Here is a 13,639-nt window from a genome sequence, read left to right as displayed (position 1 = left end):
GAATTTTGTCAAAGGAAACCTGAAATAGAAGTGAAATAATATCTTAGTCGGCCTGTGTCAACGTTAGTTTGCGATAATCTTGGGCTTTTCTGCTGATGCAGTAGTTTGGAAGTAGGTCATTCTGAGCAGGTGAATCCGACAAAGGCACCTAATCCCAGGGTTTTTGGGTTTACTGTGATGTAAAATGATGTAAATGGGTTAAGGATTTGAATGTCCTATGAAGGGTGGGCGTAATTTACAGTTTTTGTTAAGCTGCTTAGATGAACATCGATTCACAAGACTATATCTAAATGTCTTTTTGAATTTAACATTAATACATTATACATACATTAATACTTTCAGTGTGCCAATATATAGTTATTTGTCTATGGATTATTATTTTATATTGTTATTTTATCTATAATATGTTGTACTTGGTAAGTCCCAACCTTATATTTTCATTGACTAACTAAAATGTTATCTGTAATTTGATACATTATTATCCCATCATCAAGCATCTCTTTTTAACCTTGAATGTGAAATTAAAGTCGATTTTCCAGCATTAAGTTCGCTTTATAAACTCCTAAAGAGCCCCAATCATTTCCGTCGCCTACTTTGACAACTCTTTTTACGGCGTTAATAATGCCAGAGACCCCATTGCTTTAAACACCCAACAAGAGTTTCCATTTCAAGTTAATAATATTGCGTTCCGCCAACGAATCGAGCGAAAAAAGCCTCTTAAAAAATTATCGACAACATATTGCCCACGCAAATGAGAATTTCGAACGAGGCATGACAAAATTGAGCCGCTGTCAATTGATCTGCCTTCGATTCGGTGAAATCCCCACCGTATTTCCCCCACTTTTCGACTCGGCCCATTGTAACCGGAGAACGGTGACGAGAAGGCGTTGAAACTGAAATTGTAGAACGGCGAGGTCGCCTCCTCGCACCCCTCGAATAGCTACCGTCCCACCTGGCCAAAACAAAAACGTGAGCGGTTCGCAGAGCAGGGGCTTAAAGGCAAAGTCCCCACCTCATGGTAATGCAAACACGGCCCGAAAGGTGTGTGTAAATAATGCGTAAAAATAATAACCCAACCAAAACAGAAGAGCATAATTTGTGTTGACTCTTTCAATTTCTGTATTGTCCAATCAAAATTTTCTGGCCCGAAAGGGGATCTCAAGTGTCGCTGTGCTCGGGGCTTACAATTAAGCCAAAGCTGTTGAAATGTGCCCACACCAGCCCCTCGATTCAATTAAATTTTCCAGCCGGCCACAAAATAAATGACTTTATTTTCCCCAATTTCGGTTTAGGTGCGAACGCCGCAGAAAACAAAAAACCAGTCGGCCAACTGCACACCCAACTTTGGCCAGAACGCGTCGGGTCTATTAAAAAGCAAACAAGTCGCAAAAATTGCCCAAATACAATCGCCGGCCTGCAATCAAATGTGCAAACTGTGGCAAGTGGCAAGCAATCTAGTGACAAATGAGATGGACTGGCCCACTATTTTGGCGCTGATGACCCACTTGCTCCGCGTTTGGTCACGCCACTTGCCCAAGGAAACACTTCCAGTTGTAAATGTGTCTCCCGCATCGTTGTTTCTGAGATGGATGGATATCTGAGTGGCGGAGTGGGTATCCGAGAGATAGATTGAGTGTGGAGCGAACAAGTGGTGGGGCGTAAATGGAAAATATCTATAAGAGATATTTTAGGAACGAAATCATTTTTAAAAACCTTCCTTTTATTTTATACACAAAAGAAATCCTTGTCCTATACAATTTTATAATTTAGTTCCCCCGTAAATATTTTCTCTTATTACAATAGTTAAGTAAATCAGTTTAAGCGCCGAAGGGTATCCTAAAATATTTTTAACTAAGTCCTTTGGCCAACATGTATTAATTTATATTTTATTTTAAAATATTATTAATTCAGTTTCGATTTAATTATGTGCTTTTAATAAAACAGTTAAGTAAATGAGTTTGACTGACAAAGGATATACTAAAATATTTTTAATTAAATCCTTTGGCCAACATTTTGCACAAACAAGTTAAGTACGATCGTTCCTCACTAATTGAAAGTCCTGCTTGGAGAGCTTAATAACATTTTCCCACAGTCTGCAATTTATTTCTCCCTCAGTTTCTGGCACTTGTGTTCAACTTTTGACGTATCTTTAATTACACATGGTTATTGTTTTTATTAAATTTGCATTTTGTTGTCGTTGACCGAGCTCAAGTGTCTCAGTGACAGGCCACTTGAGTAATGGAAAACATATTTTTGCTTATTTTACATATGCAAATCCATTTCCAACACCCTTCGTCATCCTTTCCCAAAAACTCAAGCTGCTCGAGCATTATGGCACTCAGTTTTCATATTTTGGCTTTTAAATTTTAATTGCATTTGTTTGTCCAACGCTCTTTGATTTTTAACAACATAATAAATAAATAAGTCCCCGAACAATGTACCCGTCAAATGCACTCGACTGAAGTGAAATTTATGGAAAATGAATGCATATTTTTCGCAAATACCATTTTCCACAAAAACTGTCAGGCTTTTAAGCCCCGAACAAATCCATCCGCCCCCGAAGCCCGATTAAGGGCCTGTTAATCAAACTAATTTGGGTGGCTGCTGTCGCTTCTATTGCCTGTTATGCTAATCACATTAGGAACCGCAGCAGAGCAGGGAATTTCTATTGGCCGACAGACAGGGCTGTCATTTTCATAATTGGCCAAAAAACCAACGCAGCACCGCACAACTATTAGCCTGGCTCCAAATATCGCGCACTGACTGACGCTCTAAATGTTGGCAACAACTGATGGACAGGGTGACGCTTGGCATTCACAATAAATGTTTTTACGATAACCATATTCGCGATTTTGCAGGGGGTTCGCCCCAAAACAAACCAGACAAAGTATGGAAAACCGCAAAAAGTATGAAGGATTTCTTTTTTTAATGTTGATAGGGGCTTTTCGTGTTATTTTATCCATATAAATTTAAAAATTTAAGGTTGAAAATGTATAATATTTTTTATACATTTATGGCAAAATATAGTATTTATTGCCATAAAGCCATTAAACTGGTTAACTTCTAACGAATCAAATACTATTTTTATAGAACAAACAATAAATGAAATATATTACCCTTGAAGTTAACTTTAAATAAAGCAGAATACTTATTAAAAAATTTCAGATTATAAAGAAAAGTAATGGTTTATTTTATTGGAAATCCCAATATTATAAAATTTTTATGAAAAATAGTTATTAACCAAACAAGTACTGATTTTAAACGTAGAACATAATGTTGAGAAACGTAAAAAGTTATTTATCCCAACCCAAATTCTTTCATTCTGAACCGCCTGAGATGTTATAACCTTAACTGAGCTCCCCGTGTAAACCCAAGATACTCATGGTCGTTCGTATCTCTGGTTCGTTACCAGAATTGTCCCGTTATTAAAATTTAACGCCGCAAAAGCGTAAAATTGCCACATTTATGTCCTGCAATGTCGTTACCCTCGACCCGCCCACCACCGCCCTCAATAAATGTTGTGCGTGCATTAAAAGTTTTTAAAATACACACAAATTGACTTTTGATGTTTCGCGGTTGATTTTCCGTATACTGTTGTTGCTGCTGCAATGTTGTAAATGGTCCGTAAAAAGTTTATTAAATTTTAAAGTTTCCCCCAAAGTGTGTGTGTGCAAGTGGAATTTCCATAAAAATAATTTTTCAATTATGCAGGCAGTAACGAAAGGAGACAAACGCTTTGGACTTCAACTGGTTTTCCACTTTTCAGCGGCTTCCCAACGGTGGTGTTTGAACGCATGTGGACTTATTCGGGAAAGAAAAACCTACTAACAAAAAAGGAAACACCCTTAAAAAAACATTATTTCTAGAATCCATATTTTAACATGACTGCAAAATGCACATATTTTTTTAAGATATACTGGAGGGTATAAGAATGAAATCTAAAAAAGGAATTTAAAAATGTTGTCCCTATCTTATTCAAAATAATGAGGGGCGGAAAATAAATACCCTTTTTATATTATTAAGATTTATAGATATAATACCTATAATATATTACACATTGTTATTTATAATCAGACCTCAGATTTTATATGAAATTATTTTTATTTCATCGGATTGCTTTCAAAACTTGTTTTCATAAAACCACAGCTATAAAAAATGTGATTTTGTTTAGGATTGCTAGCAATAAGATTATATATATATTATTTTTAACCAATTTTTTCTCAATTTTCTGGTCAAAGACACAGCTAAAATACCCTATGAAAGAGTGCCAGACAAAGTTGGTGATGGCGACATGTAATGAAGTTTTAAATGAAGTGCGACAAGCAACCGAGCAGCAGCAACAGCCGCCAAACAACCAAACAACTGAACAACCAAAGGAGTCGCACACTCGCCATGCAGAAACAACAACTGCGGCGCGACATTTTGTGGCAATAACGTTGATGATGGTACCGCCAAAAACCGATGGGCGGAGATGGGAAAGGGGGCGTGGCCCGGCCAAACACACACATGGGGCAACATGGCAACCTGCGACTGACTATTGCAATAATTTGGCAGCAAGTGTCGCCCCCCAGAACGAATGAACGAACTCCGAACTCCAACTGCATATTCCTCTTGGCGAATTTTCCTCTTTCCAAATCTTTTTCCATTTTTGAATTGCCAAAAGCCTGCTACTTGTCCTGGCCCAAAACTCGTAGTGTTAGTGAGGAGGACCTTCTGTGCCGAGTTCGAGTTCGGTGTTCAACGAGCTGTCAACGTTGCTACTTCATATTGTGTCGCCGAGTGTTCCTTCTTTTTGGCCAAAAGCGAAATTGTATTACGGCTGCTGACAGACCAGCCGGCTACTCAACTGCCTCTATATATAGTTGGGCTAGAAGGATGGAAAACTGCCCAAAAAAGCCCTGAAACTTGGGAGTGCTGGGAGATTTATTTGATTCAAAGGCAGAGAAAGTAGCATGTATATTATGTATTTGATGAAAAAGAAAGCTACGACTATGAAGTCTAGCTAAAGAATTTTAAACATCATTTTTAGGGATGCCACAGAAATCAGTTCAACGCTAAGTGTTGTAAAATGTATATTGATGCACATAAGAAACTTACGCTGAATGGGCGCTGTGCGATTTATGTGGCAATTCGCTTAGTATTATGATAGTGATAGTATTATGATTATAGTGTCTCTTTCTTTTTAAATTAATAATTCTTGAAATACTAATGTTAAAATAAAGTTTTGTAAGTCAAATTTTAAGCTTTTACTGAATTTTCAGACATAAATACATGTTAAACAAGTAATATTTTTGTTTAAATTTATTTTATTTATTTATTGTACACTGTTGCCAAAAGTTTAAAACTTAAGGTACAGGGAGGAATCGGCCATAGTTGCTATGACTTTCGGCCGGACTAAATTATTATTACGGGTTTACTTAATGACTACAACTTTACATAAGAATGGGAAGAGAAAGAGATTTACAATTTAAATGAGTTGAAGCAGGTTGGCAGATTTGAGAAATTTAAGAATTTGCTGAAGATTTTCAAATGAAGGGTTAATTAAAAGATCCGATAGTTTTATATTTGAGTTACTTGGTCTATGTGTTTAAAGTGCAGTGCAGTCGTTAAGGATTAAATTTATTTTATTTTAACGTTTAATGAAATAACATAAACGATTTTCCTATATTTATCTTGTTTGAAAATACTTTTCTGTTCACCCAAAGAAAATACCCCCTATCTCCACCACTGGTGGCACCTGCTACACCTGTTGTTTGGACCTGCTCCCAAAAATGCCAGCCACTTTACCCAGCCCATGTATCAATATTTCTTATTGGCTACCTTTACTTCCCACATTTGGAACACTTGACATATGTCAGTGGAGCACTTTGTGTTTTCCCCTCAAATGCACTTCGCTTTTCAGCACTTCAAGCCAGCTGCTGCTGTTAATTATGAAAATCAATCAGACACTGAGACAAATAGAGGGCAATAAAGCAAACGTCCAACACCCGTTGCACATCCGCTACAGAGGCGAATTTGTCACACAACTTTGAATAATTCGCTTCACGCTTCTTGATTAACAGAAAACATTTTTCGGAATATTTTAATGACCGGCGTTGATGATGATAAAGAGCGATCAAAACAGTTTAAAGAGCTATCAAACGCTGCCTTATGCAAGCCACCAAACACATCTGCATAAATAATAAGGGCAGCCCTCGATGTCTATTTGTCGTCTAACACTCACCGGCGGCACCTTTTTGATCTCCAAGCGCCAATTCGGTTTTTATTTCAACCTTTTTGTTTTTGCTTCGTGTCTGGCAGCGAAATTCCAATCAAGTTTCCAGCTATCAAAGGGAAAATGCCGACGACGACGCTGTAAAAATTTGTGTCTATTTTGTTTCCATGAAAACTTTTCGCCAAGCCAGAAAGATAAGCAAATAGTTGGCAGCGAGCAGCCTGGAATAAATACTTTGGCCCAAAAGTTCTTCGCTTGGCACCTGAGCACAAGAACAACAAATAAAATAAATAATAATTACCCAACTGCAGTTACACTGATTTGTAGCTCGCGAAAGGTTATCAAAATTTATGCGCCAAAGTTTTTCGGTTTTCTAGGTGCTACCGCTCTGCCACTGCCATCAGACATTTCATAACTCACATTAATGCTTATTAATTTTTATTGCTATTATTTGTGGCCCATTATTAATTATCTATTTGGTATTTTTATTGCCCCGAGACTGAAAAGGTGCCAACGAAATGAATTCGTTTCATTATAACGTCTTCGGCTGTGGTTTCTGGCTGCTTCTGGTTCAGGTTTCTTATGCAAATGGGAATTATTGAGAAATTATAGAGCATTCGTTTTGGACTTTGCATTTTAATTTTCATATTTACGTAAATGGTTTGGGGTTAAGTATCTTGAATCTGTTTAAGAACTGCTTAAATGCTCAAATACAAATGGGGAAGAATATTAAACATAAAATTATTATTGGCAAACACCAATTTGTTTTTAAACGAGTGGTGTGAGAATTTAATTATTATTGGCCACTTCAGTAAAAGAAAGGCTTGACATTAAATGGTAAATACAAATTGACATAAATTTACTTTGGCACAACAAAATATTACTATATTCTTAGCAAATATATTCTAATTATAAATCAATTGATAAAGAAAATGAGTAGTAAAGTTTCTTTAATGAAAGTACACTGAAAATATTATTGTTTTCATTTCAAATTAATAGAATTAAAGCAAAAGCAAATTATGTGGGTCTAACAAAAATTTCAAAAAGGGCCAGAGTGATTACAAAAATATATTTACTCGATAAATATTTCCAAATATAAATTATACCCTAAATCCAAATTTAAGCCATGCGTTTCCCATAGATTATCATCTCAGATAATTTCAGCCTAAAAAATTTGGCATCGATTGCAAATCCCCTGATCCATTAACCAATAAAGTACTAAAATTAATTAAACTAAAAGAGAGGCAGTGCTGATAGTAGTCCTGTTTTTATTTCCAATTAATAAAAATAAAGTAATTACAAATTATGTTGCTTTAACGAAAATCTTATTAAGATACAGGGGGATTCTAAAAATATATTTACTTTCTTAATATTATCAAACATATCGTGTACCCAAAAAAGCCAACCCAAATTGAAGTCCAAATCTGAGCTATGTGTTTCCCATAGATTACCTTATCCATCATTTCAGCCTGATAAGCTTGCCATCGATTGCCAATCCCCTCATCCATCAACCAAAAAAAGGACTAAAATTAATTAAACTAAGAGCGAGGCAATGCTAATCACTTAATTACTTCTCCAATCGCCAGATGTTTTTGCCCATCTCCATACCAATCTCCCTTATTTTGCCAGTTCTCCCGGGCTTCGTACATATTTATAATTTGAAATTAAACTTGGGCGAGAAGTGCACGCGTGATCCATTGAGCCGGGGAAAACCAATCAATCAAAGACGACAGAGCGGCTCCCTAGACCCTTGGAGTCCTGCCTTTGGGCGACTGGCCATCCCCTACTTTAGTTTAAGCTGCCCGCTTGATTACCGTTCAAAATTGATTGATTAAATGCCGTTGTCAACCGTTCTCCGGCGATGCTCCTGCTTGACAAAACTGTCAGCGCTTTTGTCAACCGTCTGCGGGTGAATCCCCCAGGGTTTGCAGCTGGATCCAGGATGCTCCAGCCCCCAGGAAGACAAAACCGAGAACCGAAAACTGAAAACTGAAACCGAATCCGAAGGCGACAAAAACGAACGAAAAAACACATGCTCGCATTTTAATTTAATTACTTACAGCATCCGAGCTGCGAAAGGAGCCAACGCGAAGACACATTTACTCCTACATCCGCTTAATTGATTAATAAAGATTGTCAACTGAACGGTTTCGGCGGGGAATAAATGGCGTTCACACGTCATGGCAGTCAGTTGGGCCGACTTGACAAGGGTTCCCTAACTCCCAGATGGGTGTCAGATGTAAGACCGTGCAATAACGGGGATCTTTCCCTCACTTTTTTGGGGTTGATAATGAGCGGATCGGAGTGAAATAATTATGGTGCTCAAGGAGCTCCCGCAATCGAAGGGTGTTTACATTTGTTTATGCCAGTTTTTGGGACTAAATTGGGGTTGTATGCTGAGCAAAGTCAGGGATGGGAGGAATTTTAATAAGCATTGGGGAAAAAATGTATCGCGGCATTATGGGGGTAATTTCGGAAATATTTATTTTTTATGTTGAAAGAGCCTCTTAAGGATTTTTAGATCGCATACCATTTATTATAAGATCAAATATTATCTTAAGACCCACTTAAAGAAATACCAAGATAAACGGCATACGAAAAATGTTGAAGTACGTTGTTCTTGATTTGAGAACATTCGCTCTTGAATACCGAGTAATTACGTTTTGGTATCAGTTATCTCAATATAAGAACGAAACGGTGAGAAGAGAAAAGTAAAATTGAGTTTATTTAACAACTGTTCAAAAAGTATGCACTTCTGATTGGACTAATAGTTTAGATGTTGAGATATACAATATAAGTAATGAAAACAATGAAAACATTTTCATCTTCTAAAATTTCGTTCTATTTTTAAGAACATTCTAAACTCATATTAGAACGTCGGAGTTCTCTCTGTGAACCCATTTTTTTTAAAAATTAGATCGTTTCTTTTCAAATCTATGGAGATATTTTAAATAAATTATACATTTATGTTCAGCCTCTTCTATATTTATTAAAGAATTCTAAGCCGTACTGATGGAAGTGCAGCTCATAAACATCACACTTCTCACTTCCCATACATTAACTCATAAATTACTAGACAATAAATATACATTTCGACAGTTTTGCGCTCGGCCAGAGTTGCCACACTATCGCTGGGATAGAGCCATTAACCGCTCTCATTTCCCATTTCAGATCCCGAGTGGCCATTGTCATCATCGTAAATCTCAACTAACTGTCAACCGAGCGAGTTCTATGGCACAATTCAATGAGTGCCTCTTCATAAATCTCGACTACCCATGTCACTGTTGCCCAACTTTTGTGGCGTTTTTTGTTCAGAGTTATCAGAACAAGTCGGCTGTGTCCCCCTTAATTGTCTTTAATTTAGTGTACAACTGAAATTACAAAATCACCTGAGAACTAAATTTGTACAGTACACAAAAACGAATCAGATTACCTCAGTCTCAGCAGAGAATCGAAAAGCTAAGGCTGAAGATAAGCGCGAGGTCCCACAAATTGAATCTAATCGAGCGACTATCTAGGTGTAATTACAATTAACTTGGATGGGGAAAATCGAGGAAAGCTAACGGACAGAAAGATAATGAAATAATTTTTTGTGCGTGGCAGGTTCAGTGCGAATGCCTGTGTGTAGGTGTTTTTGTGTGCTAGTGTGCGAGTAAGTGGGGGGCAGGTGGAGGGGTGGTATGTGCTATGGGTGGTAACGCCTAATGTTGGTTAGCCCTAAAAACAGTTTCCACTTTCGGGTAGGTAATCAATCATTGTCAATGCCCTGTCAATTCTGCGGTCTGCTGGCCGCAGGGGTTGGATGGATGGATAGGTGGATCGGTGGATCGGTGGATGGACGGACACCCAGGCGAAACTTACATTACCTACAAGTGCACTGGTAGAAAATCAGGAAGGATCTTCAAGGTTTCAATAAATGTTTTTAAATATATTGACAATGCTCATTGAACATAGAGATACAACAAAGCGGGATCTTTATAAGCTTTTGAGGTTTCAAAACGCTGGGATAGGTGTCAAAAAGTATGCTATGATATTTTTAAGTAGTTTAAAGACCCTGCTACCTAAGATTTTGTTTTTGTCTTCTGGTAAAAAATCAATTTATTTATAAAAAACTATATAGAAGACACTGTAAGTATATATAAACTATAAGAAAAACATATATTTTAAATACACTTTTTATGTTTTTGGCTATAATAATTGTTTCAGCACTGTCTCTCTTTGTTCAAAATCTTCTAGCTACGTTCTAGATATTTTTCGCAGTGCTGTGAAGTAAATTAAGGGTGTGAGATTGGCGGAGAGTGTGTGAGCCCCGACAGTCTCAAATATTTGCCTGTTTCTTGGCAGACAAAAGAAAACGCCGCCGCGGAAATAAATCCCTCAAAAAGTAGAGCCGGAACTAGGCCACCGACGCATGAAAACTAATAAAAATCAAAATGAAATCAAATTAAATAAACAGCTAAACAAGAAACCAAACAAAAAACAGGAAAATAGAATGCGAATGACGACAATAAAGCAGGGCAATTACAGCAACAACAAACAGACGATAAAACCGGAGAAAGGACCTCGAGATGAGGCGAGAATTTAAGGCAACAGCGGGCCTGAGATACATTTTCCAGGGCAGACACAATGAAAATTACGGCAGCACGAGGAAAAGTCAAAGGCTCGGGCTGAAAGGGAGGGCCGAAGGAAAAAAGCAGCGGAAGGAAGTGCCATTATGACGTAAATGTGCTAAAATAAAACAACATGGCGGACAGGACAACCCGAGCAACAACAACGAAGCGTGTCGAAAGCTATATGTGTGTGCGTATTTGTGGGGCTAATGTCAAAGTCAATCTTAGGAAAAACGCGTAGCGCATAAACATACAACCAGAGTGGAGAGTACAGCGGCAAAAGGCAGTAGCAGTTAGCCAAAAATAAAGGCAAAGAGGAAAACCCAAAAGAAAGCAGCGAAAGCAACCCCCAATTTTCAACGCGGGGGGGCTCTCGCCGGAAAAACCCAACGCAAGCCGGAACCCCTCAAACGACAACTCGATTTTTCTTCTGGCACAAGAAAAATTGCCGAAATTAAAGCAAAAAGAAAAACAATTTTCTCTTGTTCCTCTCTTTTCGCCCCATTGTAAGGGTTAGAAAATCTTTGGAGACCAAAGTTCCGCAAAAGAAAAATTGTTTAAAATGCGAAATGAAGATGAAAATGTTAAACACGTTTCGGAATTGTTTTCCTCTTTTCCTTATTTTTGGCCCGTGTCAGTTTGTGTGATTTGTCTAGGTGCAAAGGTGAAGCGAATAGGAAATATGGCAACAGGAGAAAGAAAAACTAACAAACAAAAGCTGTCGAAAAAAGTTGAAATCTTTTTTGGCGAACAAGTTGGAAAGTTTCGCGTGGAGCTAAGAAGCATCTCCTGGGAAAATTTTAAACCGAAAGTGCTGGGGATCTTGAAAGTATTTTTGGGATTCTAAAAAGAATTAAATATGCATTCAGATTTAGATTTCCTGCATCCATAGATCTGGTGAAAATTATATATTTTAAAAACGGGAAGAGTATTGGTTAAAATGTTGTATTAGGGTGGATATCTTGAAAATATTATACATTTAGTATACATTTAGGCGGCTGCTGAAAGGCTTTAAAATCTACTTATTAGGTAGGTGCTAGACTTGATTACAGATATCAAACGATTATCAGTGTCCTCAAATAACCAAAAAACACCAAGCAATTTAAAACTAAAAACCTTAAACTAAATGTTAGTTCGAATAAAATTTCAGTTGAAATACACAGAAATCAAGGGTCATAACTGATATTCTGAGCTATACCTTTGTCTTGATTTTATATGGGAAAGAAGGACATTTTTAGAAACTAAAATTTGAAATAATTCGTTGTTCAAAATATTCAAGGTTTGGAAAAGAATTTGAAATACCCCGAACAAACCCTTTATCTGGGCCCTATTCGAAGCAACAACAAAGTGGCTCTACCCCTTTTCGCCAAGGTTATGGCAAATAACAACAACAGAGCACTAGAGCAAAGTCTGCAGCGTCTACGCTCTCTTTGTCTGCTTTCCCCACTTTCCCCCGGCTTTCCCCATTTCCCCGTGGTTCTCGCAGCTCTTTGGACTCTCTCTCTGCCGTTGGTCTCTCCCCGCAGGATTTTCCCTTTTTTTTATATATACGTATACTCTGCAGTCGACACTTTGGGGGTGGTTAGATAAAATGTGGAAATTGTTGAAAATGCCGCCCGCCTCTCAGGCAGCCGATGGTGCTGCATCGTTATGTGGGAAAACCCGGGTCGACGGACTTGGATGGATGCCGCCTTTGCCGTTTTGGGGGTGGTTGGTGGGTGGATGGGTTGGTGGGTTGGTGGGGTGCTGGGCTCGTGGGTGGAATGGAAGGTGCGACTGCGACAGACGAAGGACGACAAACGACAGACGACGGCGGCAACTGTTTTCACTCCATGTCCTGGCCTCCGTCTTCTGCTCCTGCTGCTTCTTCTGCTGGCAGGCATTTTCAAAAAAATTTCCTTCTTTATTTTCCGCCTACACAGGGAACTAAGGTTTTTGGTAGATCTCACATTTTTCTAAATCGAACTCATTTCATGCTTCTTTTTATAAGTGTTATCACACTTGACATTTAAACATTTAAACATTTTCTGAAATTGTTTTAAATTTAAAAATATAAAAAATAGGTCTGGCTCAGTCTGAATTCCTAGGTTTTAAATTAAAAATTATTATTTGTAACCTTGCCACTCATTTAAACGCTTTGGAAGTATTTATGACCTTAGTCAAGACTTTAGGATTTTTTGGTTTGAGATGTATTCAATTCATAAGATAAGATACAAGATATTTTGTAGTAATTCCTTGCTATTTCTTATGTACACACCACATATATTTTAAATGTCAAACTTTTATCAAACGTTACAAATATTTAATTTTTAATTTGGTATTTAATTTTATTTTAATAGGAATTAAAGGACATCTATTGTGTCTATTTTTCCCTCTGTACATTCGCTAGCTGTTCCACCGATTTCCTTTTTTTGGGGGAAAACTCGGCAAAAATAACAACAATTTTGCCACTCATAAAAAAGGCAAGAGGCGAAGATGAAGGGCGAGGGGCGAAGGATCCGGGGGGCGGGGCGGTAAAGAGGAAGTAGGAAATTTGAACTTGGGCTTGTGATGTATGTCCGATGTCTGTGGAGACCCAAAAACTGCCAATGCGGCCGACCACTGCGGCAGAGTTTTCCCTGGTCGAAATGAAAATGGCAGACGAAAATGTTAAGCGATGGATGGGCAGTTGCCACCGGGTGGTTTGACCTCTCACCCCGCCCGAAATCGCTCCTCGCCCATCAAGCAAACTGGTGAAAGTTGCCCTTGAATGGTGTTTTCTGGATTATGCTCTGTTCCGCCTGCTTTCCCGAATGCCCTGCCCCCTTCGTCTAGG

At 38.0% G+C, this 13,639-nt stretch overlaps 2 protein-coding genes across 2 annotated transcripts in view; one reads left to right on the top strand and one right to left on the bottom strand.

The window, feature by feature from the left end:
* The window catches only part of LOC119555158, a gene marked incomplete at its 3' end in the record, with an annotated part of 98,111 nt that overhangs the window by 78,347 nt on the left and 6,125 nt on the right, over positions 1 to 13,639 (top strand).
* The window catches only part of LOC119552888 (frizzled-2), a 99,374-nt gene that overhangs the window by 81,420 nt on the left and 4,315 nt on the right, over positions 1 to 13,639 (bottom strand). The window lies entirely within an intron of this gene.

This window comes from Drosophila subpulchrella, chromosome 3L (genome assembly GCF_014743375.2).
Source record: "Drosophila subpulchrella strain 33 F10 #4 breed RU33 chromosome 3L, RU_Dsub_v1.1 Primary Assembly, whole genome shotgun sequence".
Taxonomy (NCBI): Eukaryota; Metazoa; Arthropoda; class Insecta; order Diptera; family Drosophilidae; genus Drosophila; species Drosophila subpulchrella.
Note: the sequence above shows the minus strand (reverse complement) of the source record. Positions and strands in the feature narration are given on the sequence as shown.